The sequence below is a fragment of the Diceros bicornis genome, chromosome 13 (genome assembly GCF_020826845.1).
Source record: "Diceros bicornis minor isolate mBicDic1 chromosome 13, mDicBic1.mat.cur, whole genome shotgun sequence".
Taxonomy (NCBI): Eukaryota; Metazoa; Chordata; class Mammalia; order Perissodactyla; family Rhinocerotidae; genus Diceros; species Diceros bicornis.
The window spans coordinates 54,739,548-54,759,537 of record NC_080752.1 but is presented as its reverse complement, the minus strand read 5'-3'; the positions used below and the strand labels follow the sequence as shown (position 1 = coordinate 54,759,537).

The window sequence follows — 19,990 nt, the reverse complement described above, 5'->3', positions numbered from 1 at the left end:
CTTTTATAAGTTTAGGGTGGGTCTTTTCAAACCGTACACTTCAGTAATAGATGTTCATTGTGAAAAAGATTCATTTCCTTTGAGTCTAATTGACTGCTTTTAACAAGGTCAATACTAAAAGGTTTTCAACAAATCTCAGGTTCTTGGCCATTCTCCTTAGACCTTAGGCCCTGAAGGTGATAGAATCATAGATTCTTAAAGTAGAAAGGGATTTTAGAGGTTTATCTGGTTCAGCTCCCTTTCAACCAAAGAAATAGCCTTCTTGAACATATCCAGTGATATATTCATTTCTCCCAAGGGAATTTATCCCATTGTTTGGCCACGACTCCAAGTGTCATTGAGCAGAACTCCCTTTGTCTGTCTACTCTGTCCATTAAGAGAAAGGGATGGAAAGAAATGGGTATCATTTGAGTATCAGGCACCTGTGAGGGGTTTGGCTATATTACCTCATTTGATTCTTAAAACATCCCTCTAAAGTAGATGTGATCATCCCAATATGAGACTGAAAAAAAATATTCAGAGAGTTTAAATAATGTGCCCAAGTTCATCCATGATAAGTGGAAGACTCAAGCCCACGTGTAACTCTTTGGAATGCCAAGATGCCCTGTCTCTCCTGCCTTCTGTCTCTCCTCTGTAAAGCCCTTTCAGTGAGCCAAGCTAGAGCTTTCCTTTTAAAATAAAAATCCCCTGCTTAAATGCCTTTGATGGCTCTTCAATACCCACTCGAGGTAAATAGTCCAAACTCTTTAGCTTAATATCCAAGGCTCTTGACAATCTGGCTCCAAGTTGACGTCGCCAGTTCACTCCCCTCTACTCTCCCAGTGCATCCAAGTTTTCCCAGGAGGATGGGATTTCTGTCTCTGCATGTGCTGTACTCGCTGCCTGGGTGCCCTTCCCTCCTTTCTCTGCCTAAAGACATCCTAGTTTTCCTTTAAGGTCCACTCAAATGTCACCTCCTTGGTGAAGCCTTGCCCAGTCTCTCTGTACAATTAATTCTCCTCTGCTTTCTCCCAGCACATTGTACACACCTCTGTAACAGCCTCTTTTGTATCGCGATGGTCCTTTGTAGCCTAGGATCCTCAAGGACAAAGACGGTGTTTTACTTTTGTTTGCATTCCCAATTCCTGGCACATAATAGGTGATCCATAAATATTTATGGAATAGAAGTGAGGCTTAATTCTTTTCCAGATGTTAACCCTTCAATTATTTTAAGACCCCTCTAAGGCTTTACTCTATGCCATTCTATTCCTAGTTATTTCTTCCCTCAGCTAAACAGTCTCAGCTCCTTCAGCTGTTTCTCATAAAGTCTATTTTCCAGATTCTTACCATCTTGGTCATTTGCTTCTGGGAGATAATTTATCAACATCCCTCTTTTAAAATATGATGTCTAGGACAAAACTTAATGCCCAGATGAAGTCTGGCTACAGCAGGACAAAGTCAGAGGATTATACCCTTTGATTTAGATGTAACATTTGTTTAACCATTACTATGTACTAGGAACCTCTGCCTATCTTATTTTCCTTCACTCTTGCAGTAATCTGGTAAGGTAGGGGTTATTTCTCCCATTTTATAGATGATGATACTAGCCATCTGGTTAAGGCACTTTGAGAGTAAGTTAACTTAATGTCACAAGCCCAGAGCACAAAGTGAGCTTGTGGCCAATTGATATCTTTAGATCATTTTTACATCAATTTCTGTCAATTTATTTTTTTTTCCAGCTACCAGCTAGTGACAGGTTTAAGGGCAACTGAGGACAAAAAGAATCAGTGCCTTTAGAAGGGTGTGGAACCAAAGCAGAGAGAAAAGCCAGGTTGGATTGATGACCAACTTCCTAACAATAACAGCCTTTATCTAGGAGCTCAGACGGAGCCTGGAATTTCTCAGCCACATAGCTTCCTGGAACTATTTTTATTTGGTATTTTACAAGAGGAATAAGAGCAGAAGTGTCTTAGATAAACAATGGTGTTTGAGGCTCAGCACTCCTCCGCAAAGCCCTCACACCATCGGAATCTGAGCAGCCCGTCCAGTCGGGGCCCTGTGAGTTACAGAAGAGACAATAAGGAGGCTGCCTCTCTGGTCTGTGGCCTGGGCCTGAGAGGGCTCCACTGTGCACATTCATTCCATAAATATCTACCGAGCACCACTATGTTCCAGGTACGGTGGGAGGTGCTGGGCACGTAATGAAGAACGCAGCTCCAGCCTTCTGGAGCTTGCCATCAGGTGGAAGACAGGCACAGAAGCAAAAGATATGCACACGACCTAGCAAGTGCGGTGAGGAAAGAACGTGCCCAGGCTCCTAAGAGAGCAGGAGGAGGGGTGAGAATGGAAGAGAAGGGATCAGAGGAAGATTCCTGGGGAGGGTAATCTTAATTGATGAGTAGGAGTTAACCTGGTGAAGGTGGGAGGAAGAGACAGAAAAAAGAAGAAAAAGTTTGAAGTATGAGCAGAGCTTCAAATGCAAAAAACAGCATGAAGTTCCCATAAAGGGTAGGAAGAATTACAAGCAGTTTGGTGCTTAATTAAAGTTCAAGAGGCTGGAGAGGTAGAAAGAATTGTTAAATGTCCTTTGTGTATTAGGTACCGTGATAAAATCTTCACATACATTATTTCAGATCATTAACTCACTGTGTGACCTTGAGCAAGTTACTATATCTCTCCGGGCCTCACTAGTAAAGGAGGACTACATGAATTCAAAAGTCCAGTCTAATCTCAGCTTCTGGCATAAGTGAGTGGAAAGGCATTCTGATCTACTGTCTGTCTACCATGTTTATAGAAATACTATTCAGGTTGATGGAGAGTCATAGAGCTGCTTCCCCAAGTTACAGGCAGAGTATTCAAGAGGAAGTGAATTCTACTAGAATTAAAAACATTTACCAAGCATATAATGTGTGCAGGATTCAGAAAAGATACAGGTTAAAATAGCTGTCTGGCAGGATGGGCTGTGATAAACGTCAGTGGAAAGCTTCAGAAGGTGAGCTGCGGGGAGCTCAGAGTCTGGAGAGATCAACTCGGCTTGGAGGGCTGGAGCAAGGCTTCTTGGAAGAGATAGCATTTGTGATGGGCCACAGGATGCACAGAATGTCGAGGAAGAGGCTGAGCAGAGACATTCCAGGCAAGGGAAACAGCAAAACCCTGACAAAGCCAACCCAAAACTGTACTCCTACTCCCCCCACTGCTCCCTCCACCCCTCCACCCCTGCACATCCTCTGCTGACTGTACCCCACCCACTCTTGGGATTCTTAGCTGACAGTTGAGACTCTCCACAGCTAAGCCATATTCTCTCTGTCCAGCTTATTGACCCATGCCTCCCCTATATGGACCCATTGCTCCAGCCACACAAAACTACCTGCCATTTCTTTAATGGCCTCCTCAGTTTTCTGTCCATCTCATTATACTTTCTCCATACAATGCCCCATCCCCTAATACTCCCTCCTCCACCTCCAACTTTCCCTACTCATCATTCGCGATCCCCCTAAAATACCGTCTTCTCTATGAAACCCTTCCTGAATCTCTTCCAAACACTACAGCGTTTTGATTGCATTTCCCTCAAGGCACTTAAAACTTCCTGCCTGCTATTATAGTATCTTTCCTCACAGACTGTATGCTCCTTGAGGGGAAGCACTACGCCATTTCGGTGTCTCTCCCTAGGGTCTTGCACAGGGAGCACTCAGTAACTGGCCTGAGGCCAGTAAACACATGGGTTGTGAGCAAAATGGTTGGAGGGAGCGTCTAAACGAACCTGCCCTTGACCATCATTTAAGGAGGACTGGAGTGGTCCTATCATCCTTTGGTTGTCCAGCATCATCCCCCTAAACACCGGCCTGTGTTTTGGAGGTGCTGAGCAGTGGTACTGAGCCCACCTCCAGCTCCACCAGTAGGCTCTGTTATCCCATCCTCCTCATTGTTTCTAGGAGGTTCAGGGTTCTGATGAATCAGATCAGAAAATTTCCAACCATTATTCTGATCCCAAACTTAGTATACAGACGAAATCTGTTCAACGGCCAATTTAATGATTTTAAGCAGCCCTGAAGCAGAAAAGGTGTCACAAAAGACCAACAAGCAGAAGAAGACATGGAAGGGAAAACACCCAAATCAAGAAGGAGGCTAAGAGTCTGTATGTGTTTCAGCGTGCCCTCCTCACCTCCCCCACTTTCTTTAAGCACCAGAAGCCATTTTTCCATTTCCCTCACCAACTCTCCCTGGGGCTCACTGTCCACTCACCAATATGGTAAAAGTGAAATACTGTTCCCTCGGTTGTTAGTCCTGGAATAATCGCTCCTTCTTGCTGTCCCTTATGGAGGGCTCTGCCAGGTTTATTCCTTAATGTAATATGTAAAACAGCAGATCTGGGGTTTGTTAGCATCTTTTCTTTAAAAAAATTTACATCCCAACTGATTTGCCTGTTTCCTTCCCTCTCCATTGCCTCTGTACTTCTTGGCTTCCTCCCACCTGTGACCCTTTCCTAGGATCTGGTCATAGCCCAAATCCACTCTCCATTTGCCTCTTGGTTTTTAAACCCCTTTCATGTCCTTTTTAAAAATTCAAACATAAAACAATTAATAAAATCTCTGATGTGCTGTGCCCTGGGATACTAGGTGGAATAAAGATGAAGTCCTATCCTCAAGGAAACTACAGTCCAACTTAAGATGCTACATTGTGATACATTTCATACCTAGATATTTACCAAGTGACAACACAGAGGAGGAAGCAATTAATTCTTGAGAAATGTCAGAGAAGTTTTGAGCTGGATCTAAAAAAGAAGCAGGGATCCAAAAGACAATATGTATACTGTTTATCTTTTCATAATTTTATTTATTTATTTATTTTCCCCCCAAAGCCCCAGTAGACAGTTGTATGTCATAGCTGCACATCCTTCCAGTTGCTGTATGTGGGACGCGGCCTCAGCATGGCCGGAGAAGCGGTGCGTCGGTGTGCACCCGGGATCCGAACCCGGGCCGCCAGCAGCAGAGCGTGCGCACTTAACCGCTAAGCCATGGGGCCGGCCCATATCTTTTCAGCAAGCATGTAGGAATATCTCCTTCATATGAAGCCTTGTCTGAGGCATTGGAGCTACAGGTATGAACAGTTAGTTTCCTGATCTCAAGAAGCTTTCAGCCTAGGAAAGGAGTTTAAAAATGTACCCTAGGCCCAGTGGTCTAGTGGTTAAGTTCAGCGCGCTCTGCTTTGGTGGCCCGAGTTTGGTTCCTGGGCATAGACCTACACCACTCATCTGTCAGTAGCTATCATGTGGTGGCAGCTCACATACTAAAAGAGGAAGATTGGCAGTGGATGTTAGCTAGGGTGAATATTCCTCTGCAAAAAAAAAAAGTACCCTAAAAAAGGCAATACAATGCGTATCGTGCCATGGAGAGAGTTACAGAAGAAACTGCCAGGGGAGTTCATAGAGAAATGCTTAAGAGAACATTTCTCACTGGGTGTAGTAGGAAGAATTCTTAGAGGGCCCCCAAGATTCCCGGCCACTGTTGTGCATGTCCCGCATGACCCCTGGGACAGTGAATATAATGACTTTTACTCCCATGATTAGGTTAGGTTACATGGCACAGTTGCCCTTAAGTAGGGAGATTATCTGGGCGGACTTGACCTGATTACAAGTCTTTTAAAAGCTGGGAGTTTTTTCTCAACAGGTTGAAGAAGGAGAAATCAGAGAGATTTGCAGAGGAAGCAAGACGTGATGTGAGAGATGTTCTGTGTTGATGAGACGGAGGAGGCCACGTGACAAGGACCTGAGAGTGGTCCCCTAATTGACAGCTAGCGAGACAACGGGGATCTCAGTTCTATAACCATAGAACAACGAATTCTGCCAAGAAGGTGAAGGAGCTTGGAGCAGACCTTTTCCTAGTCAAGCCTCCAGATAAGAAGGTAGCTGGCCAACACTTTGATTTCAGCCATATGACGCCCTGAGCAGGGAACCCAGCCACAGCATGCCAGGCTTCTGACCAACAGAACTGTGAGCTAATCAGTGGGTGGTGTTTTAAACTGCTAAATTTGTGATAACTTGTTATGAAGCAATAACCACTTAAAACACGGTCCTCTCATTAGCTGTTTACATACTAGTTACCCCATCTGTGGGTTCCTTGGATTCAGGCTGTATCAAATTATCCTTGTAACCTTAGGACTATTCATAAGACAGGTACTCCCTAAAATTCCACAGAATGAATGTTTAAATGAGACACAGGGAAGCAGATGATCTGCACATGGATGCAGATCAACATCTGGATACACTCTGCCCATTCTCTCCTCCCAAAGACTGGGAGACCGATCCACAGACTAAAGCTCAGACAAAAGGAAGAGGCTCCCCTTCAGTCCAGCACTCCAAGGCCTATTCCAGAGGCAAAGCAAGCAAACCAGCCCCAGGAGCCTCAACTGCTGCCCCAGTCTTGTGGGGATAGGTTCTTTCCCCAAACTTGGCCTAGATGGGCTTCCTTTCCAGGAGCATTGTTCACAGGGGCATCATTAATGAGGAATCTCTGTGTGACCTGAGAGTTGCCATGTTTACATGATGCCCACACGCACTCCACAGCCATGTCAGCCGGGGTCTCAGGATTTATATTTCACCATAACGCCTTAGCTGTAGGTGAAAGCCAAATACATTTTCAACTAGGCAAAATAGAAGTAAAAGAGTTCTTGAACCTCATTTATTCATTTCTTATGAAACATTTTATGATGTTGTTGCTTTTAATATGAAACAAAAAGGAATAACACAATGAACATTCGTGTACCCTCTACCTTGCTTACAAATAGTTAAAATTCCCTGGGTACTCCTCCCTGATGGCATTCCCATCCCCAGCTCCCTAGAGATGACCATCCCCTGAATTTGATGTTTATAGTCTCCATGCATATCTTTTACTACATGTGTATATGTATCCCTAAACACAATTGGTATGGTTTTGCTTATTTTTAAACTTGAAGTGGTATCATAGCACTTATCCTTTTTTGTTCAATGTTGTTTCTAAGGTATTTTCATGTTATTACATGTAGCTCTAGATCAGGGGTTGGCAAATTTTTCTGTAAATGGCCAGAGAGTAAATATTGTAGGCTTGGCAGGTCATAAGGTCCAGGCTAGCACTAGAGCAGCCGTAGAAAGCCTGGCTGGGTTCTAATAAACCTATATTTTCATACAAGTTACACATGTCAGGAAATTTTATCCTTATTTTGATTTTTTTCAACCATTTACAAATGTAAAAACCATTCTTAGCTCCTGGGCCATACATAAACAGTCAGGCCAGATTTGGCCCAAGGACCATTGTTTGTCAATCCTGCTCTAGATCATTCATTTTTATTGCTATCAAGTGTTCTATTGTATATTCATTCATTTAAAAAATATTTACTAAATATCTACAGGTTCAAGAAATTCAGTAGGTACTGTTGTAGATCAGACCCTGACCCTTCTCTTAAGAAATTTACTGTGTAAGTGGGCAAGATAGGACATGTTAACCAATAATGAGGTAGAAAGTGACAGAGGCCCTAAGAGAGGTTTGTATGGCCTGCCACGAGAGCTAACAGGAGTGGAGGCAGGAGAGCTCAGTTCACAGTGGAACAGTGGTTGAGAAAGTGGGCTGTGGAGCGGGCTGCCTGCATTCCTCTTTTGGCTCCACCATTTACCAGCTCTGGACAAGTTACTTGGACAAGTTACTTTACCTCCCTGTGCCTCAGTTTTCTCATCTGTAAAATGCAGACCATCATCATCCTTACTGCATAGGTTTGTTGTGGAAATTAAATTGTCACAAGAATTTAATAAGATAGTACCTATAAAGCCCTAGAAGAGCGCCCAGTTCATAGTAAGTATTATATAAATGTTGGTTCTTATTATTCAAGCTGGCAGATCATGGAAGGCTTTGTGAAGGCAGTATTAGATCAGAGTGTTAAAAGATGGGTAGGATTTGGACATACAGAAATGGAGAGGAAGAAAGAAGATAGAACAGTATATAGAAAAGCCCAAAGTAACAAAGGTCATATGCAGAAAAGGACAGCAGAGGACAAATGTAGAAAACTCTAAGTGAATCAAAGGGTAAGTAAAGGAGAAGAGAGAGAAATAAATTAGAAAGGAAGCTTGTGGCCAGATCATAGAAAGCCTTGAATGCAAAGCTAAGGAGTTTGGGCTTCGTCCTGTAGGTACTGAGGACTTACTAGGTTTTACAAACTGGGGAGTGACGTGATGCTTCCAGGATCTGGCAGCTGTGGGAGGCAAGTTTGAGAGAAGAGAGTCAAGAGTTAGGTGACAACTCCAATAGTCCAGGGACTGGGGCCTCGACTCGGGAAAAGGCAGTGAGAGGGGAAACTGACTGGATGCAGTTGCCTAATGACAACAAGACAAGTGGCAGCTGACAACCAGAAACTTAAGAAACCATCATGAGATCCACAAAAGCAAAGCATTCTGGGGCCATTTGTTAAGGTGGAATATAATCCACTCAATAGCCCAAGACGATTTCTTAATAATAAAGTCTGGGACTGCTACCGATTCATGTTCACAATGAATCAAGAAAACACTAAATTTATTTCTGTATACGTAAATAAAGATGGCTAGGAAGTTTATAATATACCTTTAAAGGATTTTCATGTAATATGGATAGTTTTTTTCTTTTTTAATGATAAAGGAGCAGACTCTCAGCACTCTGGGAGAACTTCTCCTGACAAGCAGCTTTCCAGTGAGTGGAGGTTTTGATATAATTGTTTCCCCTCTCACTGCCTAAAGAGCCCTAGAAGTACGTGAAGGATACGCTGGGCTGTGTGGCTTTGAGGACCCTCTGTCAGGATTCCCATGCCCACTCACGCTATTATCAAAAACCTCATCCCTTCCTCTCATCTGCCTCCCTGACTTGATTGCTTCTCCGCAAATGGGCAACAAGGAGAGGTAACAGTGTGCTGGGGTCAGAAAGAGCAGCAGCATTCACAGCAATCATGAGCAAACGCCTCACTACATAGGGCGGAGTGGAAATAAAGGAATAAAACACTCACTCTGGTGCTTGCTTGTCAGGTGGTGAGGCGATACCAAATTAGGAATAAAAAGACCAGAGTCATCCGGGTCCTAGCTCTGTTGCTTACCAGCCCTGCACTTTCCTGTTCCCATCCGCCTGCCTGGAATGCCTGTGCCCTGTGAACTCATCCCTCAAGGCCGGGCTTGGGTCTCAAAGCTCTTTCTGAAATGCAAATCTGATTAAGTCACTTCCCTACTTAAAACTTCAATAGCTTCTTATTGCCAATAGCAGGAATGCATAAACCTTTAGTCTCAGGACCTCTTTTCCACTCTTAAAAATTATTGAGGATGTTGAAGAGCTTTTTATATGTGCAGTTTGTTACTTCTATCAATATTTACCATATTAGAAATTAAAACTGAGAAATTTCTACAATTTTATTAATTCATTTAAAAATTACAATAAACCTATTACATGTTAACATAAACACATTTTTAATGAAAAACCACTACATTTTCTAAAACAAAATGTCAGTGAGAAGAGTGGTGTCTTAAATTTGTGCAAATCTCTTTAACACCTGGCTTAAGACAGCTGGATTCTACAATCTGTTTCTGCATTTAATCTGTTGCAATATCATATGTGCCATATTCTGTGGGAAGCTTCATTGTACACTTGTGAGAGAATGAGAGCAAAAAAAGCAAATCACATTTAGCATTATTATGAAAATAATTTTGAGCTCACTGACCCCTGAAAGGATCTCAGCGACACCCAGGGGTCCCAAGACCACACTATAAAAACCATGGGCCTACAGAACAAATTCTAAGCTAGACATACAAGGACATTCAATGTCATTTTAGACATACAAAGACCTCCTTCCATGTTCTGGCTGCCTTTCCCTGTCTAACTTAAGCAGCAGCGTCACCATATCCATATGGCTCCCATACTCCAGCCACACCACTCACACCAGCCAGCCATAAGGTATCCTGTCTTTATGCCTTTGCATACAGCCTTCCCTCTGCGCGAAATTAGCTTCCCCCTTGCAGACTCTTTCGAGAGTCAACTTGAACATGTTTGACTCTGGGGTGCCTCCTTTGACCCTCGCTAACGTAGCTGACCACTCCCTGCAGGCAGAGCACAGGCTTTGAAGTAGATAGGCTGGAGATTAATCTCCACTCATTTACTGGCTGGGTGACCTTGAACAAACAGCTTCACCTCCCTGAGCTTCAATTTCCCCGCTGCTAAAACAGGGCTAATCCGAGGCGGATGTGGCGGTTAACCAGAGGAGCGTAGCAGAGAGCGCTAATGGGCACTGAAAGAACAACCCTGTGTTCAGTCTCGGGCACACAGAAGGCCTCAGCGCGTACCTGTTGAATGGATGAACCAAGGAAGGGACCGCGGCAGCCTATACTTACTGAGCATTTACCTACGAGGTCTCCGCACTATTTCGTGGGCTTTCCAAGCATTAATTTATTTTATCCTCACGCCAACCCTCCGGATTAAGTGATATCACGTTAGAGACGAGGGCCCTGGGGTGGAGATGCGAGGGAACTCGGTCAAGGTCATCCATCCGCCAGCGCCGTTACAGGTCAGGGGCAGGGCAGGGATTCCGGCCCCGGGAGCGCCCGCTCTCCGCCCGAGGTGGCGCCCCGCGTCAGCCGGCCCGTGGGGCCGAGACCTGGCCGCTCTTGGGTCCGCCATCGCCCCCACGGGCCCACGCGCGGCCTCGGAGCGGGCGACCTGAGGCAGCGGGATTCGAACCTGAGTCCCCGAGGCCTCTCCCGACCTCAGTTTACCCCTCCGCCAGACGCGGCGCGGGGGGACGGTCCGGGCGCGAATGGGGGCCCCCGGGGCGGAAGGCTCGGCGGCGCCCGCCCCGCCTCCCGCGCGGGCCCAACGGCAGAGGCGCGCGCCACCTCGCGGCGGGAGGGGTGGGGGCGGGGCTGAGGAGCCTTCGCCCCGCCCCCTTCCCCCGCCCCCCCCCCGCCTCCCCGCCGCCGCCGCCGCCCGGGTCGAGCCCCCCGCCGCCCGCCCGCGCGCCCGCTGTTCGCGGAGCCGCCCCCGCCCGCCCCCTTCGCGCGTCCTCCCTCGCTCCCTGCGCAGCGGAAACATGGCGGAGGGAAGGGAGTGAGCCGCCCCGAGCCGCCGCTGCGCCCGCAGGTAAGCGCCTGGGCGGCCGCCTCCGCTCGCCGGGAAAGCCCGCGCCCTGAGGGGCCTGGGCCACCAGGGGCCGCCCCGGGCGAGAGGGCGGTGGCGGACCTGCCCGGCCGCTCCCCCGCCCCTCGGGGCCCGGCTGCCTGGCCGTCTGTCGGAGCTGGTCGGCCTGTCTGTGGTCCGAACGTGGCCGCAGCCCTTCCCCGCCGTGTCAGCCCGGCCCGGAGCCCCGGCGGCTCCTTCTGCATCCGCGGCCGGGCCGGCGGGGCCCAGCGTCCAGCCGGCGGCCCTGACGCGTTCGGGGCGCCCCGGGGGCCCCGGCGCGGGAAAGCCAAGGGCAGGGGGACCTTTGGAGGTTCAGCCTCGCGGGCTGGTCGGGGCGGGGGTCGCTCTGTCCAAGCCGGTGGGGCGGGGCTGGGGTCGGCCGGGGAGGGTTGGCTGGGCGCCGAGGGCTGGGAGTCAGAGTGGCTGTCAGTCTGCTCTGACGCGAGAGCCGAGAGATGCCTGTGGTCCTCGCCAGCCGGCTGGGCATGGCCGGCGCGAGGGCCGGGGGTGGGGGGCTCTGAGCTGTCAGCAGCAGCCCTCTGGCTGGCACCAGCGGCGAGAGCTGCGCTGGGACAACTCACGTGTGCCGCCGGGAACGGGCGGGGAGAGCAGGTTTCAAACCTCAGACCGGGGCGGGAGCCTCTGGGCACCGAGGTGAGCCAGCGGCCAGGAGGGCTGGACACGTGGGCACAGCTGGGGGCCAGCCCCGGGAGGAATGCAAAGGAGTTTCCAGGAGATAGGTGAACCCCAGAACATCTACAGACTGGAAGGGAATTTAAAAGTCATCTAGGGTCGCTTTCTCCCATCCTGTAATAAAGTAGCTCTGAAAATCCCGAATTCTACCCTAATAATTTGACCGACCTGTTTGCACACCTCTCCCAGTGATGGGAAACTAATCTCTTCCCAAGGAAACCCATTCTGTTCCTGAACAAGTCTGGTTTTTAGAGATACTTTTTTGAAAGTTGAAAGAAACAGCTGCCTCCCATTTTTCCTCATTCTTTTCCCTTATAGATGCCCGTTAAGATATCTGAAGATAGTAATCATGTCCCCGGAGTCTTGTCTTCTATTCACTAACTAATTCCAGTTCCTCAGCATATGCTGTGGTTCTCTGATCCCTTCTCTGAATGAGCTGGCGTTTGCCCACACCCCCTTTAAAGAGAGCTTCTTAATGTGAGTGAGAAGACAAAACCTATTAAGTTTCTCCAAGAAGCTCCTTGGCCCCAAGGATTGACCTGCTTAAATAAGAAGTAATCTATTCTCTTCCTCATTTCTGGGCTGTGTTTTGAACTTAAAAAAAACAAAAGGGGGGGGGACATCTAGTACTGTTTGTTCAGACGAACTAAAAGAGATCCTATTTTGTGGAAATTTTTGGGTTTGTCCTTATTTTTTTAAAGGTCTGTAAACACTTTATCAAGTAAGCTAATGTATATCAAAGTGTTGCAATGCACCATGCAAATAGAAGAGCTTTTCATTTTACTCTGAAAAAGGATTGAGACCTAGTTTGATGCCAAACTGCAATTTAATATTTAATTGGAGAGGGAAATGCTTTATTACATTGAACTCTTTGCTCTATTTCTAACTGCCAGCAGAAGGCCCATAATTACTGTGAAAAAGAACATTTTTTTGTTGCTGACTTACCAGTATTATTTTTTACTTGCTTTTTCATCATTTAGCCTTGGTATGTGGGGTTAAGTTTTTAAAAAGGGTCTTTTACCAACATCCTAAACCCCTGCCTAAGCAACCTTACAGGTTAGTCATTTTTTAAGCCCAGCAGAGATTTAATGGCCTTATAGATAAAATGCCAAGCCCTCGTATCTGGGACCCTGTTCAAATTCTAAGCAAAGTTTCACTGTTTTTATAACATAGGCAAGCACATACCAGCAGTCAGAATTGGTTCTTTATCTTTGTTCTTATGTCTTCATTTTTTAAGCTGGTCAGTGGTTTTGAAGTTTGTGGTGCACATTGTCAAGTTTTGATTTCTGGTATGTTTGTGCAAATGCCATTTCCCTTTTATGTAATTTGAGTAAAAATTTGTATAGTACCATTCTATACAGAACTGTATAGACCCAGGAAAGGCTCTAGTTCCTTCCCTTCAAAGGACTTTGAGTTAATGGTAGGAAAACTCTGAGAAAGAACTGGTGTGAATAACCCACTGAAAATTTAAACTCAACGTGTTCTAACCTTTACTCTACACTTCTGTGTCTACTATGTGTAAGGCAGTATGCTATTTACTGTGTTTAGCTGGTATACCAAGATGAATAAGATACATTTCTAAGTCTTGTCGAGCTGGTAAATTAGATCCTAAAATAGGTCATCTCAGAATAAAAGGTAAGAGCTATGCATATGATGCTGTGGTTGCTCCAAGGTGAGGGCGCTTAGACTAGCCTAGGACTTGATGGAAGACTTTGGGAAGAGATGACACCTGACCCAAATCTTAAATGGTAAGTAAGGGTAAGTCAGGCAAATATGAGTAAAAAGTGTGCTTCAAACAGAGAAAACAGCTTGAGGAAAGGTATCAATGTGAGAAAAGGAATGGCTTGCTTAGAGAACCACAAGCAGTTTGAGACTGCTAAGAATATAACAATGAAAACTTAAGTGGTAGGTTGTGAGGCTGGGAAATATAGGCAGAGGCCATGTCACGGTAGACCTGGTATGCATAAGTATCTTGAAATTAATTCAGTGGGTGATTTTTTTTTTAATTACTAAAAGGTTTTTGACAGACAAGGTTGATTAACATTTTTAAAATGTGGTCATAGGGAGAAAGGGAAAGGGATGAAGTAGGGAGAGTTTGTGAGGCTTTATGATTGACTGGATGTGCAGATGACAGGGTGAGGAGTCCAGCGTGATGCTCAGGTTTCTGGTTTGGGTAACTAGTGGGATGGCAGTGACATTAACTGAGACAGGAAACACTGGACGATGAGTTCGGTTTTGGACTTGAAGATTTTGCAGTTTCTTGAGTTAGATCAATGAGCGAATGTGGTAGAAGTAAGCTAGAAAAAAAAAGGAGGTTGTGGTCAGAAAGTGGAATATTGGAGTTAAATTGTCTGCTGTGGAGCTGTTCTAGATGGCAGCTCGTCTCTGTGTGGGTAGCTGAAGTACAGCAGAGGTGACAGTCAGTGAAGCCGAGTATGACAAGAAACTGTGAGGCTGTTGTATTGAATGAGTCTTCTGTGTGGTTCGTGATGTGATTTAGGATGCTAGGATGTGGGGAAGAGAGGAAATTGTGACCCAGGTGCAGTGAATTAGGGGATTAATCAGGAGAGTGGTAGATGACAGATGAGGAAGAAGGATAGAGAGTGATATAGCCATATGGTGTAAACCTCAAAGGAGGAAGAGTTTTTAACCACAGGAGTGGAAAAGTAATGGTTTTTGACTTTTCCTTCCTGGAAGTGGGATTCTGATCTCTTCATCTTTATTCAGAACTCATATTAATCATTCTGTTTGCTCTGAAGAGTGTTCTTAGTTTTGGAAAGTAGGAGGGCAGATCCTTTCTGCTAATACTTAATGACAAAGGCACTGGAGGTTTTCCCCCTGATGATTAGTGGGTGGATAGGAAACAATCAGATAAAGTAATGAGGATATACGCGTGGTTTCTGGGAAGAGTTTAGTGGGAAGAGCCTAGGCTTTGGGTTAGAAAGAACAAGATTCAAATCTAGGCTCTGTCACTTACTAGCCTTAGGACTATAAGCAAATTGTTTAACCTCTGTGACTTTCAGTGTCTTTATCTGTAAAAAATAAATTCCTACTTCATAGGGTGTCACAAAGATTACATGACATGATGTCTGTATGTAAAAACACAAGAAAAGCAATTGGCACTTCATAGATACATGCATGCAAAGTAAATGTTAATTCTCTTCCAACTCCCTTTAAGGGACTTAAGCTCTGCTGGCAGAAATGAAAGTTTTTCATGCTTACCCAAATTATAAGACAATAAGTACACTAAGGGAGGTAAAAGCAAAGTGATAGAGGAGTTCGGAGGAGGGAGTGATGGCTCATTTCTCAACATTTGGAAACAAGGTTAGGCTTCATACTAAAGGTGAATTTCATTTGGGCCTTGGAGAACAAATTTCAATAGAGTAAATAGTTTAGGTGGAGATACAAAATGGGGAAAGTGTAGGATATGTTTGTTAAAAGTTGATAGTTGCCATAGGTTTGAGTATTGTATTTGTGTAAGTCAGTAGTGAGAGATGTGGCAAGAGAGATGGGCTGGGGCCATAGTATTAAAGATCTGAAACTATGGAGTTTGGACTTGATTCTAGGTATATTAAGGAGCCATAGATTGTACATCCTCTCTCCCTACTTTGTTTCCTATCTGTAAAATTTATAGGCATTAATTCAGAAACATTGGATCTATGTTCGAAGTAAACCAAGTAAGAAATTCACATTCGAAAATAAATTCCTATGTAGGCCAATTTTAGGTTAAAAAAATAACTACTAAGATTTGTTTTATAGTTGTAGTTTAATCTTTGCAATAACCTTGTTCGGTAGATAGGCTTAGTGGAGTTAGGAAACATACAAGATCTCACTAGTAGAAAGTGACTCTGACTTCAAATTCTTTTTTATACTACCATACTGATTTAGATTTGAAAAGAAGCCTGGATTCCTCAGTGTCACTAAATATTAATTGTACAACCCAGGGCTGGTCACTTAGCCTCTCTGATCCTCAGTTCCCTCATTTATAAAATGAGAGAAGGTATAGGTGTAAGGTTTAACAATATGGTACTGTGTGTAAAGCACTTTACATAATGTCAGTTAAATACTAGATACTCAAATTTGCCCCCCTCAAATCCTTAAATGAGAGAATGTAACCAAACCATTGCCAAGGCATTAGCGCTAACTCCCTAGCCACCAGGGAACTGCTGGAACTAATTTTTATTTTGATAACCTTGTGTCCATATAAACCCAGCAAGTCTTATCATCTGTTATCTTTGTCCCAGCCCCTCCAATCATCAGTCTTCTTCTGTACTGTTATTCCTGTGCCGACTTGGCTTCCTCTTCCTCTCTCCCAGCCCTACTTGTTTGCTCCCTCTCAAACCTTTTCACTTATTCTCTGAAATTCCTGTTTCCTACACTGTCGACCATTTTACTGGATGTTTTTTGTGTCTTCTGGCCTTAATTGGAAGCCGGGCTCTCTCCTGAGTCGTGGAGAGCAACATCACTTGCTCTGTAGCCCTTTTAAATGGGTGCAGCTCATTCTCCCATACCACTCCTACGCAAAAGAAGAGAGATAAGGATGACTAGTTTTTTATGCACCACTATTTCCAAAGTGTTACTTCTCTATCTTCTTAAAATCCCTGTGCTCTCTGGCATAAGGGCTATACCACTCTGTATCGTTTAGGAGCTTGCACACATCTTCCACCTCAATTTATGTCCTCATTCTGAGTGACTTCAGTATTCACATGGGTGATTGTTTCTCCAACACATTGGCCTCTTCAACTCAAGAGATCATCTTTTTAGCTAATCAATCCCCATAGTCACACAATGGGCCTTGTTATCACTCAGAGATGGCCCGCCTCTGAATTTATGAATGAAAACACGCAGCTTCGTTCAAAATTTCTCCTTCTCCCTGACCTTTGACTATCCCTGCTAGATCTGTTCTTTAACCTCATCAAGGCCTATCCTCACTTCCTTCCCTATTCAGCTTAATTTTCCTAGTCTACCACTTACTTCATTCACTCTCTTGCCATTATTCTCTATTCCTTTGCTCCATTGTCCTTCTGTTCCTGTCTGGGCAAAATCCCAAACTAACCTCTCTCTTCTTGCCCATACTAGCTCTACTGAGCCCTGCTGGAAAAAAATCACACAGTTACATGGATTGCTGCCGTTGGGCCTTCAATACCTAGTCATCTCTTTGTCCTATTCTCCATGAGGTCTTAAGTCAAACCTGTTCCTTAAAACTATACCTATATTTTCCTGCTTTTTCCTCCTGCCCAAGGCTAAGTCTCTGACCCCCATCTTCACTGCCTTCTTTGTCTTTCTAGCTCTTTCTCTTTTCTGGCTCCTTTTCTTTTTTATTTAAATCTTCTTAGAAGTCTCCCATCTTGAAATAAATCTTATAAATAAAATCTTAAGCCCACATTTCCCTCTAGGCACCACCGAGTCTCCTGCCTACCTTTTATTCAAACTTGTTGAGTTATATACATTTGATGTATAAACTTCCTCATTCTCACTTCTTCATTGCTTTCTTGTTTTGGTCTCCATCACTTAATAATAATAAGCTTCAGTTTCCTCATCTGAAGATGGGAATGATAATAGTACCTATTAGGTACTGTAGTACCTTAAGATTTTTGTGAGTTTTTTCAAGTAAGGTAATCTATATCAAAGAGCTCTTCACAGTGTCCAGCACATTGTAGGAATGCTGTATATGTTCCATTCATATATGTTACTTTTATTATTATTGCCACTTATTTAATCCTCAAAATACTCATGAGGAAATAGTAGTCTCCTTATTTTACAAATAAAGAAAACTGAGATTTTAAGTTTTAGAAACTTGCCCAAATTGCACGGTAAGTGGCGATCCCTGAAACTGCTCTGATCTGGGTCACCAGTCTTCTCCTTGTTGCTAACACCAGGAGAGGCCGGCAACTTTCAGACCTGAGCAGCAGCGTTTCACATTCATGATTATTCCCTCTTCCTCAAAACACTTTTTCCTTCGGCTTTGGTGCACTTCAGTGTGTTGGTTCCTCCTTAGCCACTTTATCTCAAGTGGTCTTTGGATGACACCTTTCCTTCTCTTGCCTGTCTTTAATCCTAGGCCTCTTCTCTGCATTCCCTTGGCAATCTCATCTGCTCACTCGGCTTCCAGTAACATCTATATACTCATGACTCAGATTTCTCTCTATAGCCAAGATATCTCCTCTGAGTGTTAGACCTGTATATTTAGCTACCTACAGTCAGCTACACAAACAGCTCTGTGTCATATCTACTTCAAAGTCAATATGTCCCAAACTTTTCCTGCCCCTCCTCCTTTGTTTAAGAAAATTTCTCTTCCTGAAGAGTGCTCTGGTTTAGAAAAATTTATGCTTATCTAATAAATAGTTATTGTTGATCAGTCAAATAGATGAATAAGACATAGTCCTTTCTCTCAGGGAGCTCACTGTTTATGAGGGGGAAGATAACATGCATGCCTAACTAACTCTTAGACGGTAATACAAAGTTAAATGCTACATAACTGTATAAACATTCCAGAAATTCAGAGGTGGAGGGAGAGGTCACTGACTTCTGGAGTGGTGGTAAAGGTCTCCAAGTTCTTTGCTTAAGGAAAGCTCAACGTATGTACTTCAGGAATAGAGGCTGAGGTGGAAAGGATGAGAATTTGGGAACAGAGTTGCTTTTGGAAAGATAAGAGTGAAAATTTGTCCTTTCTCCTAGATCCTTGGAATATTACAAACTCTATTAAAACAAAAGTTTTTATAGAATAGATCAATTCTAATTGCTCCTTGGCAGAAAATATCATCTGTTCAGTTATCAGCAGTTTATTGGAGCATTCTATTGAGCATATACTCTGCATTAGACACTTGGAAGATAGAGATAAATCGGAAATATTTGGTATTGTGCAGGCATTCATAGCCTACCAGGGGAGACAAAAATGATAATTATATTACAAAGTAGTAAGTGCTGTAGTTGTGGTAGGTGTGGTATGGTAGGATATCTATATATCTGCTACGGGCTAAATTGTGTGTCCCCACCCCCACCCAATTCATATGTTGAAATCCTAACCTGCAGTACTTTAGAATGTGACTGTATTTGGAGACAGGGCCTTTAAAGAGGTAATTAAAGTAAAATGAGGTCATATGGATGGGCCCCAATCCAATATGACTGGTGTCATGTTATAAGAAGAAGAGATTAGGACACAGATACAAAGGAAAGACCATGTGAAAACAGAGGGAGAAGACTGCCTTCTATATAAGCCAAGGAGAGAGGCCTCAGAAGGAATCAACCCTGATGACGCTTTGATCTTGGACTTCTAGCCTCTAGAACTGTGAGGAAATAAATTTCTGTTGTTTAAGCCATACAGTCCGTGTTTTTGTTATGGCAGCTGAACAGACAAATACAGTATCCATCCCAGAAGAGTTTGTATCCCATTCTGCTTGGGAATTGCAGGGATGGTGTAAGTGGCATTGGGAAGATGGGAAGGTGAGGAATGATAGATAATTACAGTTGCATATTATTGAAGGATGTCTCACACATTTTCCTATTTAATTTGAAACATGTAATAACCCTAAGTAGGATGCCAGATCATTATAAACTCTATTTACTGATAAGGAACTGAGGTGCGGATGAATTAAATGATGTGCCCGCTGTCAAACAGCTAGTAAATATCAGAACAACAACTCAAAACCAGGTCTTCTTACTACAGATTTTGTGCTTTGTCCAGAATGACTCATTGCCTCCTATGACCTCCTTTTAAAGACCCTGTGCTGTCTGAACCTGCTGCTGGTTTTGCTGCAAGTTATCATATATTAATTTCCTTAAATTTTAAAGCATATAAAGGCTGCTGCATTATTTTTTCCCTCTGTATTTGCTATAAATATTACAATTGTTAGCTTTTAAAATTAAAGCATATACATGTTGTATATTCACTTTAATCGTTATGTCTGTTGCTCATTGGCATATTATAGGCACATTTCCAAGTGTTTTCTTATTTATTATAATTGCTTTACACTCCTGTTTATGTAGACTTTCCTCTGGGGCATTCAAACATGATGAAAATAAAGGTTATTTTAGTCGTTATGTGCTGTAAAGTATAATAGAAAGCATGAGAGCCAGTGTACTTGTTCTTGGAGATATTTAAAAAGAGAGCAGACAACCGTTGTATTAGATGATTTGGAATTTTAGACTTACAACCTGACTTTTTGGTG

The 19,990-nt window shown here is 44.0% G+C and overlaps 1 protein-coding gene across 9 annotated transcripts in view; it reads left to right on the top strand.

Annotated features, from left to right (window-relative positions):
* Nucleotides 1–11,002: 11,002 nt before the first annotated feature.
* SCMH1 (Scm polycomb group protein homolog 1) overlaps nt 11,003–19,990 on the top strand; it is a 214,811-nt gene continuing 205,823 nt past the window's right edge. For 4 of the 9 annotated variants that reach the window (XM_058553833.1, XM_058553841.1, XM_058553828.1 and 1 more), the window contains exon 1: nt 11,012–11,090. The gene's annotated coding sequence lies outside the window, so the exon portion shown is untranslated. Of the gene's footprint in view, nt 11,091–19,990 lie in introns of all 9 variants that reach the window. The other 5 variants (XM_058553834.1, XM_058553835.1, XR_009221902.1 and 2 more) reach the window with 3 other exon arrangements.